The 24,734-nt window shown below is 32.4% G+C and overlaps 1 protein-coding gene across 7 annotated transcripts in view; it reads left to right on the forward strand.

Moving 5' to 3' along the window:
• Nucleotides 1-24,734, forward strand: part of RFX3 (regulatory factor X3) — a 314,889-nt gene that overhangs the window by 149,078 nt on the left and 141,077 nt on the right. The window lies entirely within an intron of this gene.

Raw genomic sequence — 24,734 nt, forward strand, 5'->3', positions numbered from 1 at the left:
TGATTTCTGCTTTGCAGAGGAAGCTGGTAACCTCCTTGCCCTGAAGACAGACCCTACAGGCCTTAAAAAATAGTAAAAAAAATCAAAAGGACTATTGATTAGCTTCTATACAGAAAGAGAGCAGCTTTTCAACCCTGAAGAGACTAATAGCAGACAGTCTCCAGACAAAACCCCAAAGGGGAATGTTACCTGGCTCCCATCACATAACACTCTCTGAGAAGAGACCATTAAAAATCTTAAAAGAGAGCTAGAAGAAAAAATGGGAAAAGGAAAGAGAAGCTATGCAAGAAAGTAACAACTTTCCAAAATGTGAATTGGAAAAGGTAAAGAATTCCCAAGAAGTACAAGGAAACAGAATTTGTGAATTGGAAAAAGTAAAAAAATCCCAGGAAAGTAGGATTTGTGAATTGGAAAAGATATAGAATTCTCAAGAAAGTAGGATTTGTGAATTGGAAAAAGAAAATAACTCACTAAAAAAAAAAAAAAAAAAAAAAAAAATTAGTGAAATGGAAAAAAATTCCTTAGAGCAAAACAACTCATTTAAAACCTCAATTAGACATATACAAAAAGAAGTTAAAAAAAGCTAATGAAGAAAATAACTCATTAAAAATCAGAACTGAACAGATAGAAATCACTGATTCATTGAGACATCAAGAATCAGTCAAGCAAAACCAAAAAAATGAAAAATTAGGGAAAAAAACATGAAATATCTATTTGGAAAAACGACAGACCTGGAAAATAGATCTAGGAGTGATAGTCTGAGGATTATTGAACTTCCCAAAAATTATGATGAAACAAAGAGCCTACATACTTTTTTTTACAGGAAATCTGCCCAGATGTAATAGAATCAGAAGGTAAAATAGGCATTGAAAGAATTTATCAAACACCTGCTGAAAAAGACCCTAAAATAAAAACGCCAAGGAATATTGTGGCCAAATTTCAGAACTATAAGACAAAGGAAAAAATATTGCAAGCAGCCAGAAAAAAATTCAAATACCAAGATGCCACAATAAGGATCATTCAAGATCTGACTGCCTCCACATTAAAGGGTCAAAGGGCCTGGAATCTGATATTCCAAAAGGCAAAAGAACTTAGAATGCAACCAAGAATAAACTACCTGAGCATTTACTTCCATGGAAGAAGATGGATATTTAATAAAACAGAGAAATTCCAATTGTTTCTAAGGAAAAAAAACAGATCTAAATAAAAAATTTGATCTCCAACCATAAGACTCAAGAGAAGCAGAAAAAGGCAAAAGGTACTCATGAGAACTGTATTTCTGATGTGGATATATATAAAGACTACATGTATAATTTGATTTTATTGATATAATATTAAAAGAGGGAAGTAGAAATGGAAAGGGGATAGTGTCAGAAAAAGGGGAAAGGGGAGATAAAAAGAGAGAAACTACATCCCATGAAGAGGCAAAGGAAACCTATCATATCTGAGGGAATTTAGAGAGGGTGAGGAACATTGTGTGAATCTTACTCTCATCAGAGTTGGCTCAAAACGGAAATAATTGACATATTTGGTTTACAGAGAAACTTCTCTCACCTCATTAAAAAGGGGGAGAAGAAAAGGGAAAAGGAAAAGAGTAATAAGGGAAAGGGGACAAGAAAAGGGAATGAGGGAGGCATCCTAAAGAGAGGGTGAGCAGTGGGACACAGGTGGGGCTCATAAGTTTAAAATTGGGAAAGAGCATTTGGGGGGGGCAAGAAAAAGAAAAGCATAATCTGGGGATAATAAGATGTCAGGAAATACAGAATTAGTGATTTTAACTGTAAATGGGAATGGGATGAACTCTTTCATAAAGTGGAAGCAGATTGCAGACTGGATCAAAAGTCAACCCTACAATATGTTGTTTACAGGAAACACATTTAAAGCAGGGAGATACATACAGAATAAAGGCGAAAGGCTGGAGCATACTTTATTATGCTTCAGGTGAAATAAAAAAAGCAGGGGTAGCCATCCTTATCTCAGATTAAGCAAAAAGCAAAAATTGATCTAATTAAAAGAGATAAGGAAGGAAACTGTATCTTGCTAAAGGGTAGCATAGACAACAAAGTAATATCGATACTAAACATATATGCACTAAGTGGTATAGCATCTAACTTCCTAAAGGAGAAGTTAAGAAAGTTGCAAGAAGAAATAGATAGCAAAACTATAATAGTGGAAGATCTCAATCTTGCACTCTCAGAATTAGATAAATCAAACTACAAAACAAATAAAAAAATCAAAGAGGTAAATAAAATATTAGAAAAATTAAATATGATAGATCTTTCAAGAAAACTGAATGGTGACAGAAAGGAGTATACTTTCTTCTCAGCAGTTCATAGAACCTATACAAAAATTGACCATATATTAGAACATAAAAACCTCAAAATTAAATGCAAGAAGGTAGAAATAGTAAATGCTTTCTTTTCAGATTATGATGCAATAAAAACTACATTCAACAAAAAGTTAGGGGTAAATAGACCCCTACAAAGTAATTGGAAACTAAGTAATCTCATCTTAAAGAATGATTGGTGAAACAGCAAATTATAGATACAATTTGTAGAGGGCTGAACCTATTGAATTGATGGACTGAGGTTGGGACTGCAGAGCACTTGAGGTTAACTACTGATTGGACAATACTCTAGGGGCATATGCTTGGAAAATGGTCCTTTCCACTATCTGTACTGGCTCAATGATTGGTGTATAGAAGATTGTAGGAGGGACTAGGGGGTGGAGTAAGACAAGTGAGGGACACACTCTTGGCAGTGGATGGAGGAGAAGGGAGTCGCAGAAAATCTGTTTCCATCCTGTTCAATCCTGCATCTAAGACCAAAAATAAAGATGAACTTTTGCTTATCCTGACTCCAGGCTGATTCTGAGGTATCCTGGGTGCCAGTGTGGTCGTCACACAATTAATAATTTCACTCAAGATAATAACAACGATGAGATATCATACCAAAATTTGTGGGATGCAGCCAAAGCAGTAATATGGGGAAATTTTATATCCTTAGAGACTTATTTGAATAAATTATAGAAAGAAAAGATCAATAGATTGGGCTTGCAACTTAAAAAGTTAGAAAAAGACCAAATTAAGAATCCCCAATCAAATACTAAACTTGGAATTCTAAAATTAAAAGGAGAAATTAATAATATTGAAAGTAAAAAAAAAATATTGAACTAATAAATAAAACTAAGGATTGGTTTTATGAAAAAAACCAATAGAATAGATAAACCTTTGGTAAATCTGATTAGAAAAAGGAGAGAGGAAAACCAAATTATTAGTCTTAAAAATGAAAAGGGAGAACTTTCCACTAATGAAGAGGAAATTAGAACAATAATGAGTTACTTTGCCCAACTTTATGCCAATAAATTTGATAACCTAAGTGAAATGGATGACTACCTCCAAAAATATAGGCTTACCAGATTAACAGAGGAGGAAGTAAATTGCTTGAATAGTCCCATTTCAGAAAAAGAAATAGAACAGGCAATTAAACAACTCCCTAAGAAAAAATCCCCAGGACCAGATGGATTTACATGTGAATTCTACCAAACATTTAAAGAACAATTAGCCCCAATTCTATATAAACTATTTGAAAAAATAGGGAATGAAGAAGTCCTACCAAATTCCTTTTATGACACAGACATGTAACTGATACCTAAACCAGGTAGGTTGAAAACAGAAAAAGAAAATTATAGACCAATCTCCCTAATGAATATTGATGCTAAAATCTTAAATAAAATATTAGCAAAAAGACTACAGAAAATCATCCCCAGAATAATACACCATGATCAAGTAGGATTTATACCAGGAATGCAGAACTGGTTCAATATTAGGAAAATTATCGGTATAATTGGCCATATTAATAACCAAACTAACAAAAACCTTATGATCATCTCAATAGAAGCAGAAAAAGCATTTGATAAAATCCAACATCCATTCCTATTAAAAACACTGGAGAGTATAGGAATAAATGGACTTTTCCTTAAAATAATTAGTAGCATCTATTTAAAACCATCAGTAAGCATCATATGTAATGGGAATAAACTGCAACCATTCCCAATAAGATCAGGAGTGAAACAAGGTTGCCCACCTATCACCATTACTATTCAATATTGTATTAAAAATGCTAGCTTTGGTAATAAGAGTTGAGAAGGAAACTAATGAAAAAAAAATCAAATGAAGGTGGCCTAGCTGTACCAAATCTAAAATTATATTATAAAGCAGCGGTTACCAAAACCATCTGGTATTGGCTAAGAAACAGACTAGTTGATCAGTGTAATAGGTTAGGTTCAAAGGACAAAACAGCCAATAACTTTAGTAATCTAGTGTTTGACAAACCCAAAGACCTTAGCTTTTGGGATAAGAACTCATTGTTTGACAAAAATTTCTGAGAAAATTGGAAACTAGTATGGCAGAAACTAGGCATTGACCCACACTTAACACCATACACCAAGATAAGGTCAAAATGGGTTCATGACCTAGGCATAAAGAATGAGATTATAAATAAATTAGAGGAACATAGGGTAGTTTACCTCTCAGACCTATGGAAGAGGAAGGAATTTATGACCAAAGAAGAACTACAGATCATTATTGATCACAAAATAGAAAATTTTGATTATATCAAATTGAAAAGTTTTTGTACAAACAAAACTAATGCAGACAAGATTAGAAGGGCAGCAATAAACTGAGAAAACATTTTTACAGTCAAAGGTTCTGATAAAGGCCTCATTTCCAAAATATATAAAGAATTGACTCTAATTTATAAAAAATCAAGCCATTCTCCAATTGATAAATGGTCAAAGAATATAAACAGACAAATCTCAGATGAAGAAATTGAAACTATTTTTAGCCATATGAAAAGATGCTCCAAGTCATTATTAATCAGAGAAATGCAAATTAAGGCAACTCTGAGATACCACTACACACCTGTCAGATTGGCTAGAATAACAGAGAAAGATAATGCAGAATGTAGGAGGGGATGTGGGAAAACAGGGACACTGATACATTGTTAGTGGAATTGTGAATACATCCAGCCATTCTGGAGAGCAATTTGGAACTATGCTTAAAAAGTTATCAAACTGTGCATACCCTTTAATCCAGCAGTGTTACTACTGGGCTTATATCCCAAACAGATTTTAAAGAAGGGTAAAAGACTTGTATGTGCAAGAATGTTTGTGGCAGCCCTCTTTGTAGTGGCCAGAAACTGGAAACTGAGTGGATGCCCATCAATTGGAGAATGACTGAATAAATTATGGTATATGAATATTATGGAATAGTATTGTTCTGTAAGAAATGACCAGCAGGATAAATACTTGGAGAGGCTTGGAGAGACTTAAAGGAACTGATGTTGAATAAAATGAGTAGGACCAGGAGATCATTATATACTTCAACAGCAATACTATATGGTGATCAATTCGAATGGACAAGGCCCTCTTCACCAATGAGATGAACCAAATAAGTTTCAGTAGAGCAGTAATGAATTGAACCAGCTACATTCAGCAAAAGAGCTCTGGGAGATGAGTATGAACCACTACACAGAATTCCCAATCCCTCTATTTTTGTCCGCCTGCATTTTTGATTTCCTTCATAGGCTAATTATACACTATTTCAAAGTCCGATTCTTTTTGTACAACAAAATAACTGTATGGACATGTATACATATATTGCATTTAACTTATACTTTAACATATTTAACATGTATTGGTCAACCTGACATCTGGGGAAGGGGGGCGGGGGGTGGAGGGAAGGAGGGGAAAAATTGGAACAAAAACTTTGGCAAAAAAATTTGGAACAAAATTTGGTCAGTGCTGTAAAATTACCCATGCATATAACTTGTAAATAAAAAAGCTATAAAAAATGTTATGTTAGAAAGCACAGAGAGGACCACTGAAAAACTCTGTAGCATAAATAAATATTTTAAATTTAACTAAAGGGCTGCAAAGGCTAGGAGACATTTGTATTTTAACTAGTGCATTCCAGAAAATTCCATTTTGACAAGGAATCAAAAGTACTTCAGCCTGGGAAGAGTTAAACTTAAAAGAAAATGATTTTGTAAAGAATAAACCAAGTCAAAAATTCCTGTCTATAGCATAAAATTGCAGCATAGGATTAGGCAATTTCTGTTTTGTTTGAATTCTTGCTTTTTACACCACTGTCTGTACCTTGCTGGGAATCCTTCATGTTGACGTTCTTTTCTACTTTCTCTCTCTTTTTTTTTTTTTTTTTTTTTAATTTACTGGGTTTTTTAAAACAGTGCCATTTCCAGCGGCCCCTTTTTTCAAAAAAGTTTTCCTTATAACAAAGAACAGTTCAGCAAAACCAACTAACACATTTATCATGTCTAAAACTAACAAAAGGGACTTCCCACTTTTCAACTGGAAAAAGGGGGGGAAAAATCACATTAACTTCCTTAAGCATTCATTCATCTGTGTTCTGTGACCTCCATAATTCAATGAATCCACTAAAACCTTTCTATTACCCATTCTAAAGCAGAATTCAAAATTTATCTTTTTATCCCTGATTTTAAAAAATTAAGGGACTTGTTGTAAGTAAGGTTCATCAATAAAATTCTTACATGACAGGGATATCAGAATTCACATATTAGTGATATATCAGTGTATTCTTGATATAAAAATATAATTTGTTATATGAGAATGATTACCATATTTTGTTAAAGAAGATTAGAAATGAGTATGCAACAATAGTTGCATGGGTAGGAGATTAAATTATATTCAATAATCAACTATAAGATGGTATTTATTGAGTTTTCATAATTTACTTCTTCAGTCATTCATTTCTTGCTATTTCAGCCAAATCATTAATTCCCTTCTGGTTGTGATGAAGTCATCTCCACTATCCCAGGCCTTCATTTCTAGATATTTAAGTATTACCCTTTCCATCATGTAGACCCTTCTCATTTCCCTTACTATGAGTCTATTGCTTATATCTTTAATCCTAGATCAAGAAGTTGGGGGGAGGCAGTAGAAGGTGAACAAAATGATCAAGATGATGAATAGATTTGAATTCATTTCAGATATGACTAAGTTGTAGTAACTTGTGATATTTAATATGAGGATAGAGAACACTGGAAGAACTTGATCAAGCTATGCCTGAGTATAATTGAAGGGTGTTATGTGTAAGAAGGAATTAGACTTGTTTTAAGCAACTGTAGAGAGAAGAATTAAATAGAAGTTGAAGTGAAACAATGTTTTGCTTTAATTGTAGACTTTCTAATAAATAAAATTAATCTAAAATGGAATGATCTGCCACTATGTAGTGAGTTTCCTGTCACTAGAGTTCTTCAAGCAGAAACTATAGCACTGGAATATATCTTCCTCAGGGTCATAGAATTGATAGAAAGTATTGAAGGAAGGAAGGAAGGAAGGAAGGGGGAGGGAGGGAAAGAGGGAGGAAGGGAGGAAAGAAGAAAAGGAGGGAAGAAGGAAAGGAGGGGAGGAGGGAGGGAGGGAGGAAAAAATGAAAGGAGAGGAAAGGAAAAAGGAAAAGAAATGTTTAATACTTATTATGTGCTAGGCACTCTGCTAAATGCTTTATAAACATCCTTACTACAACCCTTGGAGGTAAACATTATTATTATCCTCATTTTACAATAGAGGACACTGAGGCAGAGAGAGGTTAAATGACTTGCCCAGGGTCACAGAGCTAGTGCCTGAGACAGGAAGTCTTGAGGCCTAGGGCTTTATACATTTCATCACCAACTGTCTCTGTGAATATAGCACTGGCAAAGCAGTGGTCAGTAGTATGAACAGATTCAGATAATTCAATATATTAGTTGCTTTTCCCACATTTGTTTCATCTGCAAATGTAATGTTTTGCCTTTATTCAAGTTGCCCATCTGAATGTTAAACAGTACCAGCCTAAACCCCCATCCTGGGGCTCTCAGAAAAATAACTCCTTTATCATTCAGGTTATTTCAAGTCCATGTAGTTCTCTTAGATTCTTCTTCTATGTCTCCATTTTGATATGGATAATAATATAATACATATTATACGATATTATAATATGTGAGACTTTGTTTTTTTCTCTGTCTAGAAAAGTATGCAAGGATAGTCTGACATGACTTACTCTTAAAACTATACTGACTTTATATATTCACTGCTTTCTTTTCTAAATGTTTACAAACCATAGTTTCAATAATGCATTCTAGAATTTTGTCAGGAATTAAAAGTGAAACTTACCTTGCTATATATTTTAGATTTCTTTTGTATCTCATTTTTTTAAAAAACCAATACATTGCCCTTGTCTAGCCCTGCAAAAATCTTTTCTATTCTCTATAAATTTTCAAAGACCATCTAACATTGTTTTAGTAATTCTTTCTGCTAGTTATTTCAATACCCCACACTAGAAAGAATCCTAATAAAAATCCATACAATAATAACAAAACACAAGTCTTTTCATCCTATAGCAGCTTTGGAGTGATTAACACCTTCATGACAAGGAAAAAAGAATGGATAGACATTGTCAAAGCACATGATAAATAGATTTTAGAAACCTACAGAAATATTTTTAGAATATATAGATATCACTTCTGGTAAAAGGGAGATAGAATGTTGGATTTGTAAATGAAAAACACATGGTCACCATCCATAAAATATTACTTCCAATTTCCCCCCTGGCTTTCTGTTGGGACCCTGGTTCTTTTTATCTTCTCTTATCTGACCATTTTCCAACTATTTAGCCTTCCCCCCCCCCTTTTTTTTCTGCTCTCTGTTAGACTTCCTCCGAGTGTCTTCCTTTATATTAAGAGTAGAAGATAATTTCTACAACTACTGTTTTCAGATGAATAATTATTATCAAAATGATAAATTTTATATTACTACATATATAAAAATTCAGTTTGTTCATCATATATCATATATGATAATTGAGATAGTAATTTAAACAAGTTTATCTATATTAATCTTTTATAAATTATTCTCAAAATCATAATATAGCTAGATCAGTTATTTGATGGTTATTGTACTATATTTTAGAGATATGGAAATAATATATTGCAGAATTATGTAAGTGGAAATGGTGTAAATTAATCTTAAGTATTTTGCCTTGATATAAATACAATATAAAATTAAATACTAGGAATTAGCAGTGCTAATCAAGAAAATTTAACGGAATATATTATTTTGTATGTGTTAAAATTATTTGGCTTTAGGTTATTTTCAGAAAATATTTTTATAATTCAAAATGATTTATTTTTTTAAAATAAAAAAAGCACTACAGATTTTACTTTTTTATTCACTTAAAAAGGAATCTTTTATATTCTAGGAATGCATCTGCAATAGCAATGAGTTATATTTCCTCCCAGAGTAATATATATAAAGCTTTAAAGGAAAGAGAGAATCTTAATTTAGTATTTTTCCATTTAAAAGAGGAATTTGGTCATTTTGTTCTCATTACATTGACAGTACTTGTACTTTTGTTTTTATCTCTACTTTTTAAATGACCTATTGTTTTTATCTCTACTTTTTAAAATGACCTATTTTTAGTAACAACAAAAACAAAAAAACAGCCACATTTGAGGGATAGGATAGATAAATGTACATTTGTGTCCTTACATAATTATATCAAACTCACTCCAACATTTGAATGAAGTGACACTGGAAGAAATACAGCAAACTAACATCTTCTCTTTGGGGAAAAAAAGATAAAAAGGTTTTAAAATTTTACATAGCCATTGAAGCATGTAATATGTTGAAACTCATTTAACAATTACATTCTGAATTAAATGTGTTATTTATGTAGGTAATAGGAACAAAGATGAACTCCATTTTTATTTTATTTTTATTACCAGGTACACTATATACCTATACCATGTTTATATGTGCATATATATGAATATATATATGTATATACATTTATTGCTTACATATGTCTATATAATCATGTACATACATATAAACATCAAGTTTATAAATTTATAAATTTACACATACATGAATCAATGTACATAATTGGTGTTTGCTCTACTAATGGTGAATTCTAAGGAGGAAAGGAAATTATCATTAAGTAACTACAGTTCCAGGAACTATACTAAGCATTTAACAGATTTATCTTATTTGATCCTCACAACAATCCTATGAGGTATGTATTATTACTAGCTGCATTTTACAGTTGAGGAAATTATGGTAAGCAGCTTTAAGTGAAGTAAAAATACCTAAATTATGTGGCCCAAAGTCACATAGCTAGTAAGAATATGAATCATTGTTTTGGCTAATTGTTTGGTTAATGATTGGAATTCTCAACCAGCTATGTGAATGTGGAATCTTCAAGAAATCCTTTGCATCTCATAAAAAAATGAGATTACTTATTTGGACAATAATTTCATCTAAAGTAATGTGGATACCTCAAAAGAGATTATACTTTTTATTGGTAGCACCTTTCTCCTGGGAGCACAATCATCCATATTAAGATTATAAAATCTTCTATGGTAGAGCCAAGGTAGAGCCAAGATGGCAGAGTGAAGTCAGGAAACTGCTTGATCTCTCCCCATTTCCCTCAAAAAAACCACATGAAACGAAGCAGAATGATTAAATCAGAATGATTTAAGTCCAGTTCAAGATAGATTGGAAAAACTTCAAGAAAGGTCAATCTTATAAGGGTGAAAAGAGTGTGTAGCCCAGTTCAAGCAGATTCTGGGAAAGCTGGTGAAAGGATCTTAATCACAGCAAATCAGCAACTAAGACCCTCAGTCCTAGCTTAGTAGAGGATCAGATCAGTGGGCCAGCCTCTAGTCCCAGTTCAGAAGGCAAACTCTGGAAAACCAGGCTGTTTTCTGAAAAGAGCAGGCAAAATCTTTTCCTCTCCACCCCCCTGTAAACACAAGGGGCCTCTGTGCTCAAAGCCAAGAGCTGCACAACAAACACAGGAAACAAGGAAAGCACCTCCAAGAACTCCCCCCCTAGAGGAGAGCTTAACCATAAAAGTTAAAAAAAAAAAAAAGACAAAATGTCCACTAAGGAAATCTCAAAGAATGATATGAATTGGTCTCAAGCCCAAAGAGCCTTTTTGGAAGTGTTCATAAAGACTTTAAAAGGCAAATAAGAAAGATAAAAGAAAAAAGAAATGAGACATAATCAAAAGAGAGTCAAAAAGCTTGGAAAAAGAAAGGAATTCCTTAAAAAATACAATTGGTCACATGCAAAACAAAACACTGAAGAAAATACCTTCAAAAATAGATCTAGCCAAATGGAAAAAAAGAAAAGCTAACTGAAGAAAATCACCCATTAAAAACTAGAACAGAGTAAATGGAAACTAATGACTCATTGAGACACGAAGAATCGGTCAAACAAACTAAAAATAATGAAAAAATGGAAGAAAATGTGAAATAGCTCATTAGAAAAACAGCCAACCTGGAAAATAGATCCAGAAGGGGCAATTTAAAAATTATTGGTCTACCCGAAGGCCATGACCAAAAAACAATCCTGGATAGCATTCTTCAAGATGTCATCAAGGAAAACTGCCTCAATATTCTAGAAACAGAGAAGGAAATACTCATGAAAGAATTCATCAGTTGCCTTCAGAAAGAGCTACCACAAATAAAACCACAAGAAACACTGCTGTGAAATTCCAGAACTATGATCTCAAAGAAAAATGACTGCAAGTTGCCAGACAAAAACAATCCAAATACCAAGGAGCAACAGTCAGGATTACATGGGATCTGGCAGCTTCTACTATAAAGGAAAGGAGATTCTGGAATATATTCTGGAAGGCAAAGGACCTGGGGTTACTACCAAGTCTCACTATCCAGTGAGACTGAGCTTTGTCTTCAGGGGAGACCATAGAACTTCAATGAAGTAAGAGACTTTCAATGATTTCTATCAACAAAACCAGAACTAAACAGAACAATTTATCTACAAACACAGGATTCAAGAGAAGCATAGAAAGGTAAATAGGAGAAAAATATATTTTATTTAAAGGTTAAACTGTTTACAACCCTCGGTAGAGAAAACAATATCTGTAATTCTTGAAAATTTTGTCTGTCACTGGGGCAGACAGAATGGGACATATAGACTCTGATGTGATGATATCAAAGAAAAAGACATCAAGTGGAAGGAAAAGGACTGTATTGGAAGAAGATGAAAGGGAGAGGTATAATGGGACAACTTAGATAACATGAAGAGGCACAAAAGACCCATTATAATTGAGGGAAAGAAGGCGGGGGATGGGAATTGTCTGAAGCTTGAACTTATCAGTTTTGACTGTAAGAGGGAATAACTTAATCATTCAGTTGGGTATAGATATTTCTCTAACCCTATAAAAAAGTAGGTGGAGAAAGAGGAAATAAAAGGGGGAAGGGCTGGATAGAAGGGAGGGTAGAAACCCTAAGGAAAAAAAAAAGGCAAGAAAAGGGTGGTAAGGGGGGTGGATGATAGAAAATAAAGTAGTGGCTGGGGTGGATAAAAGAAAAACACTACTGACTACAGGGTGCAAAGAGAGAACAAAACTGTAAGCAGGGGAGAAAATAGGATGGAGGGAAATACAGAGCTGATAATCATAATTATGAATGTGAATAGGATGAACTCTCCCATAAAACAGAAGCAAATAGAGTGAATTAAAAACAGAATCTTACAATATGTTATTTACACGAAACACATTTGACACAGAGAGACACAGAGTAAAGGTAAAAAAAACTGGAACAATTTATTATGCTTCAGTTGAAGTAAAAAAAAGCAGGGGGTAGCAATTCTGATCTCAGATGAAGCAAAAGTAAAAATAGATGTTATTGAAAGATATAATGAGGAAAAGTACATCTTGATAAAGGGTACTATAAATGAAAATAGTAATGGTAGTAAATATATATGCATCAAATGGTAGAGCATACAAATTCCCAAAGAATAGATTAAGCCAGTTACAAGAAGAAATAGCAAAATTATATTAGTGAGGGACCTCAAACTTCCCCTCTCAGATTCAGACAAATCTAACCACAAAATAAAAAAGAAACCAAGGTGGTTAATAGGATCATAGAAAATCTAAATATGATAGACCTCTGGAAAAATTAAATAGAGACAGAAAGGAATACAACTTTTTCTCAGCAATACATGGTATCTACACAAACATTGGCCATGTAGTAAGGCATTAAAAACCTCAAAATCAAATGCAGAAAGGCAGAAATACTAAATGCTTCTTTTTCAGCCTTTGCAGTTTCCTATCAAAACAACATCCCTTCAGTTCTCTGACCACAACTATCTCTGAAAGAAAAAGCCCATTCCCACTAAATAAGAACATAATATTTTACTCCTATTGGAAGCATTTGCCTAATTAAGGGTTAGTTGAAATGAATTTGTTGTGCTGAACAAAACTAAGAATTTCACAAATTAAACAAGCCTACTGTGTTCAGATTGCCTACAGATTGCAAGGTACTGTACTAAGAACTAGAGATATAAGGACAAAAATGACACAGTTCCTACCTGAAAAAGTTTAATGTCTACTGAGGAACTAGGAGATTTATTTTTGACATGAGGATTTTGTCATTAGCCTTCAAGATCATATCATACAGGTGACTTGCTCTATTTATGTGGGAGAAGCTTGTAACTATATTAGTAAGCAGTTCTTCTGTGACAAAACTTGTGGAGACTTGACAAAAGATCAATTTAAAGAAATTAACTTTTTGTTTTTAATTTTATTAAGACCATTTGCCAAAGCTATATGACTGAATTTCATTTCATTTTCAGGTCTATCACTTGTACTATTCAATTTAAATTTCTTAGAAAATGGATATTTGAGATAATATGACTATACTAATATTGAAAGCTTCTTGTAATTCTCAATTTAAATTTCTTAGAAAATGGATATTTGAGATAATGTGACTATATGCTAATATAGAAAACTAGATTTTTAAAAATATTAAAAACTTTTCAATAACCTGTAATTCAAATATGTTTGCCTGTAATCATCTTTTTCCCCCCTCAAAACTCCTTTTTTTTATTAATGTATTAGCTGTGATCTGTACAGATGTATACCTTATCATTATCAAATATCATCTTTTCTAGTCTATTTTTTCTCTTTCTAATCTGATTTTTTGGTAGTTTCCATCTCCAAACTTAATTTCTCACTTTCAGAATTCTCTTTAAAATGACTCAGTGTTCTTGTATCTCAATTACTCCAAGTAGCTTTAATTTGGATTTCTTTTAAATCTTCTCACCCAAATCCCTCAATTAAGTTCTTCTCAGGATAGTACTTTGATTGGATATTGAAATAAAACCATATGGAGAGTAGTTTGGAACTATGCTCAAAAAGTTATCAAACTGTGCATAGCCCTTTGATCCAGCAGTGTTACTACTGGGATTATATCCCAAAGAGATTTTAAAGAAGGGAAAGGGACCTGTATGTGCACGAATGTTTGTGGCAGCCCTTTTTGTAGTAGCTAGAAACTGGAAACTGAATGGATGTCCATCAGTTGGAGAATGGCTGAATAAATTGTGGTATATGAATATTATGGAATATTACTGTTCTGTAAGAAATGACCAACAGGATGATTTCAGAAAGGCCTGGAGAGACTTACACGAACTGATGCTGAGTGAAATGAGCAGGACCAGGAGATCATTATATACTTCAACAACAATACTATATGATGACCAGTTCTGATGGACCTGGCCATCCTCAGCAATGAGATCAACCAAATCATTTCCAATGGAGCAGTAATGAACTGAACCAGCTATGCCCAGAGAAAGAATTCTGGGAGATGACTAAAAACCATTACATTGAATTCCCAATCCCTATATTTATGCCCACCTGCATTTTTTATTTCCTTCACAAGCTAATTGTACAAGATTTCAGAGTCTGATTCTTTTTGTACAGCAAAATAACATTTTGGTCATGTATACTTATTGTGTATCTAATTTATATTTTAATGTACTTAACATCTACTGGTCATCCTGCCGTCTGGGGGAGGGAGTGGGGGGTAAGAGGTGAAAAATTGGAACAAGAGGTTTGGCAATTGTTAATGCTGTAAAGTTACCCATGCATATATCCTGTAAATAAAAGGCTATATATAAAAAAAAAAAAAGCTGTGTGTACACATACATGCACATATGAAGATGGGTGACTTCATTATTCTTATTGCTAAATGTAATGCTTTGATAATGATGCTGAATACCTTCAGCAAATATACAAAATACACAAAATAAAAAAAAAAAGAGAGAAGGAAAAAAAAAAGAAATAAAACTATAAATCTGTTTTTATTCCTCTAAATTGGTGTCAAAGCAAGAATAATTTCATTCCTGAATATTAAAGATTAACAGGTGTACTCTATCTTATAACACGTTATATTTTAATGAATATAAAGACCAAAAAGAAATAACAATACTTCCTTCTAACAAGATGGGCAATTCAAAATTGTTTGTCATTTTACACAATTTATATAAGTATTTTAAAGATTTATTCTTTTTTATTTAAAAAACACAAGCATGCTTTATAATGATTTACTTTTGAATAAGGAAATTTTGAGGCATAAAATCATCTTAACATATTATTTCCTCTGTGTCTGTCTTTTAATTTTTGTAATCTATTTAGCCCTCTGTATTTATATTTTTTCCTTTATGTGACCATAATTAGTGTGTTTTGGTTCTGATTTCTTCTTCAAATTGTTTTATATAAAAAAGGCAGCTCCAGTATGGTTATTCTTATTCTATATAGTTTTTCAAAACCCAAGCTCTTCTAAAGCACTTAACTAACTTTAAAATATTTGCTGCTTTTATATTGTCTTTGTTGACAGATATTCTATACTTCCAGCAAATGGAATGTTTTACTGGAAAACTACTATATGTTGTGTTAGGCAAAAAGAGAAACCTTTTTAACTTCCCCAGGATCTTTAAATTTTTTTAATTTGGATAGGAAAGATGACAGTGTTAGGATGGAAATTCTTGAGTGTATATGGGGTGAGGGAAGCAATCAAGTGGAAAGACTTTTGATAAAATCCTTAAACAGTGCACAGGAGGTGGGCATAAATGCTGCCTACCTTTTCATTCCAGATGAGAATATCCTGAAAACATATTCACATGGTGCTAATACCACTGAGATCAGCCAGATAAAACTTGGATCTTTTATATCCTGCTCATGTACACCTTCCATTGAACATTTGCCAACCTATTAAGACAAAAATTTTGACCCATTGCCCAAGCTCAATTAGTAAAATGAGTTATTTTTAAAATGTAGGCGATAAATCAAATTTAATTAAAAATTTGTTCTTATTAGCTATACACCTTTAAAATTATCTCTTCCAGCTAATTCAACTAAAGAAAATTTAGATAATTAATGAGTGGATTCATGGATAATGATCTTGATTGTGTGTTTCATTTCATCTTGAAAGCATATGTAGAAATGTAAATCTATTCATAGTGGGTACTTTGTTAATGACTTCTTCATTAACATCACAACTTACTTCAGAAGTCTATCTAATTGGTTCAATTAGATTACTGTACTTTTGAAACTAAATTCTGTATTTAATACTCATATTACTGGATAGCTTAATTCTAACATCTTCAAAAAATTACCTCTCAAACCCACAATCAACCATTTTGAAAGTGTTATAACGGGATTTTAGGATTAAAAGAGCATGAATAGACTGGCACATACAGTAAGGTTAACACCATACTTAATCTAATTATACAAGAACTCTGTCCCTAGCAATATTCCATCTCACCATACATCAGCTTCCTCTTTAAGAAATTGACATTGTTGAGTTAGAATGATCTCTTAAAAATCCCCATTTGCTCTAGATCCTATGATCACACATTCTATTACTACTATTAAAAAAAAAAGTATATATTCTCATTGTGTATAGAAGATAAGAAATATAATCTAAATTGATATAGTTTAGACTATTTACTGAACTAATTCCTGTCACCTTGATAGTTATTCACTGTAAGAACCCATGTTTGGTGCTAGATAAATCCAATTCTCAATTTCTTGGTTATACTCTGGAATTTTGGGTTATCAGGTCTTAGTCCTTCCCAGGTATTGGGCCAGAATGCCCAGTGCTTTAGTATTTTAATCCCCAGAAATTACTGAGTAGAATATTATACATTTTTTAAAAAACATTTCTTTTTAATACAGATTGCTTTATGAATCATGTTGGATGAGAAAAATCAGAGCAAAAAGGGAAAAACCACGGAGAGAAAAAAAAAAAACAGAAAAAAAAGTGAACATAGTATACATTGATTTACATTTAATCTACATAGTTCTTTTTCTGGATACAAATGGTATTTTCTGTCCAAAGTCTATTGGGGTTGCTTTGGATCATTAACCACTTAGAAGAACCAAGTCTTTCATAGTTGATCATTGCAGAATATAATACTTAAATGTCATTTGAGCTATCCTATAATAGTAATCCTATAATAAATATAATATAACACTAATAATAAATGCCCCAATCATCATTTTTCAATAATATCACTGATACAGTCAGACCTCAGTTTAAAGTTGCAAAACTCATTTTGTGCTATCATTTATCATTTATAATATTGTTCTCATGCAACTAATTGCCCAGTGTACAATAACGTTATTTTTTATAGAACCAATTAATGTCTTTAGATCTGTCTGTAGTAATAATAGGACTTATTCATTTTGTTATTACACGCTATTCATTTTTAGCTTTGAGCTTATAAAAATACAGTTGCCCATATTATATATTATTGATTAGATCAGTGTAAGTAATAAGTTTCATTGGCCCAGAGAAGCATAAAGGGCACACTGTAGTTTAAAAAAAAAAAAAAAAAAAGTGATGCTTTGTTGCCCAGAAGTCTTGGATTCCAATACCAGTTTCTTTATGTGGCCTGTCACTTAATGCTTTTGTGACCTTAAACAAATCTCTTTATCATGAGAATCTCCAGATCCCTTATCTATCAAGTGTTTGGACATCTTAAAAATCCCTTCTACCTCTAAATTTATGCTGCTACGATAATACTATTAAGCCCTAAAGAGCTCTTAAATCTTTTTGGTCATTAAAATTCTCTCAGATACATTTTTGGATAATTTTCAATAATGCAATTAAAAAAAAAGGCACTTGGCATCAACCAAACAACTAATCAGAATACTCTATATACCACAAAGATAGACAGTAAAAGCCTTTACATAATAAAGAAATCTTCACAAAGGGAAGAGAATTGTTTTTACCTGAGAAATTAGCTGAATAATTATAAATGATTTCATTTACTATTAAAGATTATTTCTATTTTGAAATGTGTTATTCATGTTATTTTCCCTTAAAAAACATCCAAAATAATGTGATGAATATATTAGTTCTTTAAGTATATGAATCCTTTCTGTAAAAATGTTGTTTCACTCTAATACATAATTTAATTTGTTATGCGTTCCTTGTATAAATAATAAGAATTTACTTAAACTTACACAAAACAAGCACTATTGTTTGTAACACTAGCTTTGAATGCAATTAGGAGTACTCCCACTGTTTTAAAATATATATTAATAAGGCCAAGAACAAGTGTTTTATTAATTTGTTATCAGGTATGTAATAATGACTCATCAGGAAAACTGTTGGTGGGGTAGAGGTGGGAAGAAATCTAGTTAAGGTAAACATTGGACTAGGTGCCCTGCTAAGATCAATACCAAATCTGAGATTCTAGGGTCCTGGGTAATATATTATTATACACATTTCTAATGGGATAGAATCTCCCTTTTCATTTGGCAATGAAAATAAATGCATAGCTAATAGAACTGAGACTTACCAAGGACAGACTTTATCTCTGACAATATCTTTGATACATTGAGTGACTGACCTTAGGCAAAGTAGATCAAGTTGGATTTTTTCTTGACATGTGTAGTCCTGTTTTTCTTTGAGTGGTTAATTGCATAGAGAATCATATCTCCTAAGTACTTTTCCTGCTTTTTCCTTTTTATATTTATTTTTTTAAAAATTTCCAAGCAGAGAAAGAAGAGGTTTTAAAAAAAAGAAAAATTAAGCTTGTTCAGTTCTCTCACTTGTTTGCAGATCTTCTAAAAAGTTTGGTTGGTAGAAAAGTTAATGTTCATAATCAAAATAGATTTTGAAGATTAGATTTTATCTAACCATGTTATTGCACTTCCTTAAATGATTAAGTTAAGTTGGAAGTAATGGTCTATAGCTTATAGTTTCTATAAGTTTACAGGAAATAGTTTCCTTAAAAAGAGGACATGGATATGGATCTAAAGGTTCAAACTGGTGATGTTGTAGGTAAGTGTAGTGAAGTGGCTATATGGTGGCTTTTTAGAAATGCCATCTTCAACATTAATGATGCTAATATACAAATAAGCAAAATATAGAATGACTTATATCACATGATCAGGGAATAAATATTTGTCTAGAATATATATGCAACAAAGAATAATTAACATGAGAACATCAGCTAATGATATATGAACAATTTTGAATCATAGCAAAATGATTTGCCTGCAAGTACAGATGAAATAAAATGGAATGTTGCTTTATAATTACACCATTGGCCTTTGTTGATTCATAAAAGCACATTTGAAACTTCATTTCTAGTCAAATCAACATTTGTAATTTTGGAAAATGAGTTGAGTTTATCATCAGATATAAAACCCGGAGTCACTCTAGGCATAATGAACACTTTAGATGACTTCTCTTTCTCTGTTAAAAAAAAAAATCTCTTATTTGTGTACAATTATAAGCTATAATTAATTCATTCAGTGAATATATTATTGAATGTTCATGCATGTTCCAGAAACTTTGAGGACACAAAATAAAAATCATCTCCAGCCCTCTGGAAATTAAGCATCATTTTGGGGAGGCAAAACAAATCTTTCCTTCCTTCCCTCTCTTCCTCTCCCTCTCCTTTTCCCTCTCTCTTCCAAAGAAATCATACTAGACAATGTCTCTCCATTAGTTATTATTTCAAATCTTACCAAAGTTATATGTACTTGATAACAATAAACCTAAATTTCTTTAGAAAATATTTGGCTTTTGTATTTTTAGGCTTGTAATCTTTGTATTTCCATCTTTCCCTTTCCCTGCTAATTAGGCTGAAGTATGAAAATTATAAGTGTTCTTTAAATTCCTTGTATTGTTCCCATTATAGTTCCTCCCTGGGCAACCTATGCTACCTTCTCTTCATCTAGTATACTTCAAAAATTGTCTCATATATGCAGTACAGATCAAAACCTCACTGCTTGAAGGACAGAAGTATATATTGGTAATCTACAGAGATTTAGTTAAGATTTTGTCAGTGCAGCAAGGTGTCTTGTCAGAGTTTCTTTTTATTCTTTTCAGCAACCATTTATCTATTATATTTTCAGCTAACTCTTGGGGAAAGTTCAGGGGGATTTTCACATGAGATATAATGTGAATTAGACTATTTGGTCCAATCCCTCAAGGAATTATGTCAACCTTTATTTCTTCTCCTTTTTTTCAGTCAAATTCCTTTCAGAAAAACCCAGTATACCTGTTGTCTATGATTTGTGTGTTTCTTTCTTCTAAGTGCTCTGAAATATGGCTTCCAATTTCATCATTCAACTGAAGCAGCTCTTCCCAAAGTTACCAATGATCTCTTAAATTTGGTAGCTAATAAGGTCTTCTCAATCCTCATCCTTCTTGTTTTCTCTGGAGCATTGGCTCTGTTGACTTACTGTATCTTCTTTACTCTCTGAGTTTTTATGACAGTGTTCTCTCTTTTGATTTCTCTACCTATGTATCACTCTTTATTTGCTCTCCTTTGATGGATCATTATTCCTGTTATGTCCCCTAACTGTGGATGTCCTCAAAGACTCCATCATGGGTCCTCTTCTCTTCTACCTTTGGTACTTTCTCATTTAGTGATCTAAGCTCCCAGTTATTCAGTTATCATATCAATGCATATGACTCCTAGATCTATATATCCATTTCTGGCCTCTTTCCTGAATACCACATTACCTACAACCTATTTTATATTTTGAACTGGATTTCTTAGAGGCATCTCAAATTTAGAATATAAGAAACTGAACTCATTATCTGAATTTCTCCATTTCCATTGAGGACACCATTTTTCTTCCATTTTCTCAAATTCACAATCTTAGTATCATCTCCTATCTTCTACCATCATTGTCCTCACATATTCAATCTATTGCTAAATCTTGCTGATTCTGTTTTCACATTGTATCCTGTACTTTTCTGTAACCTTTTCTCCATTCTCATGGCCACTATTCTGACTCAGATCTTTAGGATCTCTCACTTGGATTGCTGGAGTACTTTTCTTTTTGGTCTTCCTCCCTTCCTACTCTATCTTGTACTTAAATAGATGGTAGTAATGCTTTAGGTCTTACATTTCATTCTTTGCCTCAACAATATCCAGTGGCTTCCTATTTATTTCTAAGACTGATTCCTCCAGCTTTTTAAAGCCTTTCAAAGCCTTATCTTTTTTCCTTCCTGATTCTATAACCTCTCTATCCTGGCAAGTTTTTTGTTCCTCTAAGATAATATCCCATCTTCCATTGCTAAGGCTTTATATTGGCTATACCCAGGCTGAAAATTCTTCTTCATACTGCCTAATGATACCCTTAATTTCTTTTAAAACTCAATTCAGTTGCCCCTTTCTATGGGGAATAATGTTCTCTTTCCCTAAATTATTTTTAATCATTCTGGTTATATTCTGTAACTACACATGTTGTATATAGTTGTTTCTCCCATTAAAATGTGAACTCCTTGAGGACAGGAATTGATTTACTTTTTTCTTTGAATCCTAAGTACATGGACAATCTTTAGCACTTACTGAAAATATAATAAATGTTTGTTGTTTTTTAGTAGTTGATCAGGGAAACATTTTGCTCAATTCATATACATGAAACTGCTGGAGAACATTGAAGTATGTTCATGGCAGTGGAGTAGAATGTGCATTAATGAGCAGAGTAAATATTAAAGCAAAAGAGAGATCATTTTAAGATGGAAAAATAAATAAGAGTTTTTAAAATATATTTTTATATCATTAAGTATTTTCCAATTTTAACAATCATTTAAAAATTTTAATTCCAAACTCTTTATCTGCCTTCTTCCCTGAGAAATCAAGCACTTTAATATTATTTATACATTCAGTCATGAAAAACATATTTCTATACTAGCCATGTTGCAAAAGAAAACACAGATAAACTAGAAAAAGAAAAAAGAATTTTAAAAGTATTCATCAATCTGATTCAGAGATTCTATCTCTGAAGGTGGAAAGCATTTTTCCTCATGGGTCCTTTAAAATTGTTTTGCAATGTTGTCTTTATGTCTTTTTATGTCTGAGGCCAGATTTGAACTCAGGTTCTCCTGAGTTCAGGGCTGGTACTCTATCCACTGCATCACCTAGCTGGCCCCCCCTTTTTTTCTCTTTATGACAAAATTGTTGTTGTTGTTGTTTTAAATAGAACTGAAGCAAAGGGAATAAGCTAATCTATGATAAAAAGAAAAACATTGTTGCAAAGTTCATATAGTTAATGATTTTCTGGATACATTACAGAAAAATAATACCAGAGAAACATATATCAATACCGTTTTCATTAACTACTTCATAACTATTAGCTATTTATAGTTAAACTCTTCCACAGTTGATCATTCTTGTAATAGGACTATTACTATGTACAATGTTCTTCTAGTTTTGCTTACTTCATTTTGAATCAGTTCATCTAAGTCTTTCCATGTTTTTCTGATGCCATTCTGATCATTTCTTATAACACAATAGTATTCTATCATAATTATATACCACAGCTTGTTCAGACATTCCTCAGTTGATGAGTATCCCCTCATTTTTCAATTCTGTCCCATCACAAAACAAGATACTATAAATACTTTTTTGATACAAAAAAGTACCCCTTTTCTTTGATCTTTGTGAGATATAGACCCAATAGTGGTATTGTTTGGTCAAAATATATACAAAATTGTATAATCCTATGGCATAATTCCAATTCTTCTCTGGACTTCTCTTCCCAGATCCAAGATTAGTGCATTAGTGGCTCAATTTTTACACATTGCCTCCAGCATTTGTCATTTTCCTTTTCTGTCATGTTAGTCAATCTGATAGGTGTGAGGTGATATATCAGAATTATTTCAATTTGTTTTTCTCTAATCAATAGTGATTGAGAGCATTTTTTTTTCATGTGATTATTGGTTCCACCGCAGTTAGTCAATCTCAGAATACATTTGGAGGAAGTAATTCTCCGGCCCTGACTAAAATATTGGATATATACTGGTATATTTAGGCAGAAGGGACCCTTAGGAAGGAATAGAACACCAAGAATAAAAAATAAGCAAGTATAAATATGAGGAATAATAAGGCTGACCTAACTGGAGTGAAGTGATCACACTGACTCTTCAAATGGAACTAAATAAGAAAAAGGGAATTTCAGGTGCTCAGCCAAGTAATTTAGACACTTCTTCCCCACAAAAATATATTGTGATTTTGGAAGTATAGAGGACTCCCAAATGAAGAAAATCCATTTATCAGTGCAGTCCAACAATTTCTTTGCAATTTAGTTTTAGATAATGTCTGAGGCCATTGAAAGGTTAAGTGACTTGCTTGAGATCAAATGGCTAGGAGGTGTCCAAGCAACACTTGAACTTGTCATCCTGAACTCAGAGACTAATTCTTTATACACTAAAAAATACTTCTTAAATTTTTTTCCACTTGTGACCCTTTTTGCCTAAGAATATTTATATGGTTCCAAGTCTATAAGTATGGAAAATATACAAATCAAACATATACTGATAATAAATAATAATTTGTCCAGCTATTCCCCAACTGATGAATATTCACTCACTTTATTTTCAGTCCTTTGCTACAGACATTATTTTTGTCAGTCCTTTCCCTCTGTATTTCACCCTGTGGGGGAGGGACATGGTATGTCTAGCAAAACTGTCACTGAAACAAAGGATATACACAAGTTAGTGATTTGGGGGAATGTGGTTCCAAATTTCTATCCTGAAAAAAATACCTTGGTGTGCCTACAGTCTTTTTCATAAATGTCTTTTTTCTTTTTTGAAATCTTTGCCAATCTATTGAGTATGGAGGATATTTTAATTTATATTTCTCTTGTTATCAGTGATTTGGAATATTTTTATAAGGTTATTGCCAGCTTATGGAATTTTTTTCCAAAAACTTCCTACTTGTTATTTGACTACTTATCTTTTGTAAAATGGCTTTTGTTTTCAAATATTTATATTAGTTCCTTCTGTATCTTCTATATAATATCATCAGAGAAATTTTCTGCAAAGATGTTTTTCTTCATTAACTTTTTTTCTTGTTTTAACTGCATTAATTTTGTGCAAAGAAGTTTTCATTTTATAGCTAAAGCATATTTAGTATTCATTAAGGAAGAAATCCTTATGTTGCAGAAAAGTACATCAATATCTGAGCTACAGCTTATCTTTTTTGTTTTAAAAACAAATATATATATTTGTTTAATCAGATTCAAGAGCTTCCAACAGATTTAAAGATAACTTTTTAAATAAATAAAGCAATATTTAGCAATATGATATACTCTTTATAGAAAAATTTTAAAATGACATCAGTATGACAGACTATGTTATCATCACCTATGGAGGAATTGTTACTGAGAGGTATAGGATCTATTAGATCTCACTCCTAATTGTTCATTGATTACAAGAACCATTTGACTTAATAGAGAAAAATACACAAATTTTAAAAAGACGTCCTCCAACAAGCTTATTTTCGTATATGTATGAAGTCAAACAGTGAACTCGTTGTCTGATCTTGTCTGATTCTTTATGCAATCTGTGACGATGTTTTTCTAATATAAC

The sequence above is a fragment of the Sarcophilus harrisii genome, chromosome 1 (genome assembly GCF_902635505.1).
Source record: "Sarcophilus harrisii chromosome 1, mSarHar1.11, whole genome shotgun sequence".
Taxonomy (NCBI): Eukaryota; Metazoa; Chordata; class Mammalia; order Dasyuromorphia; family Dasyuridae; genus Sarcophilus; species Sarcophilus harrisii.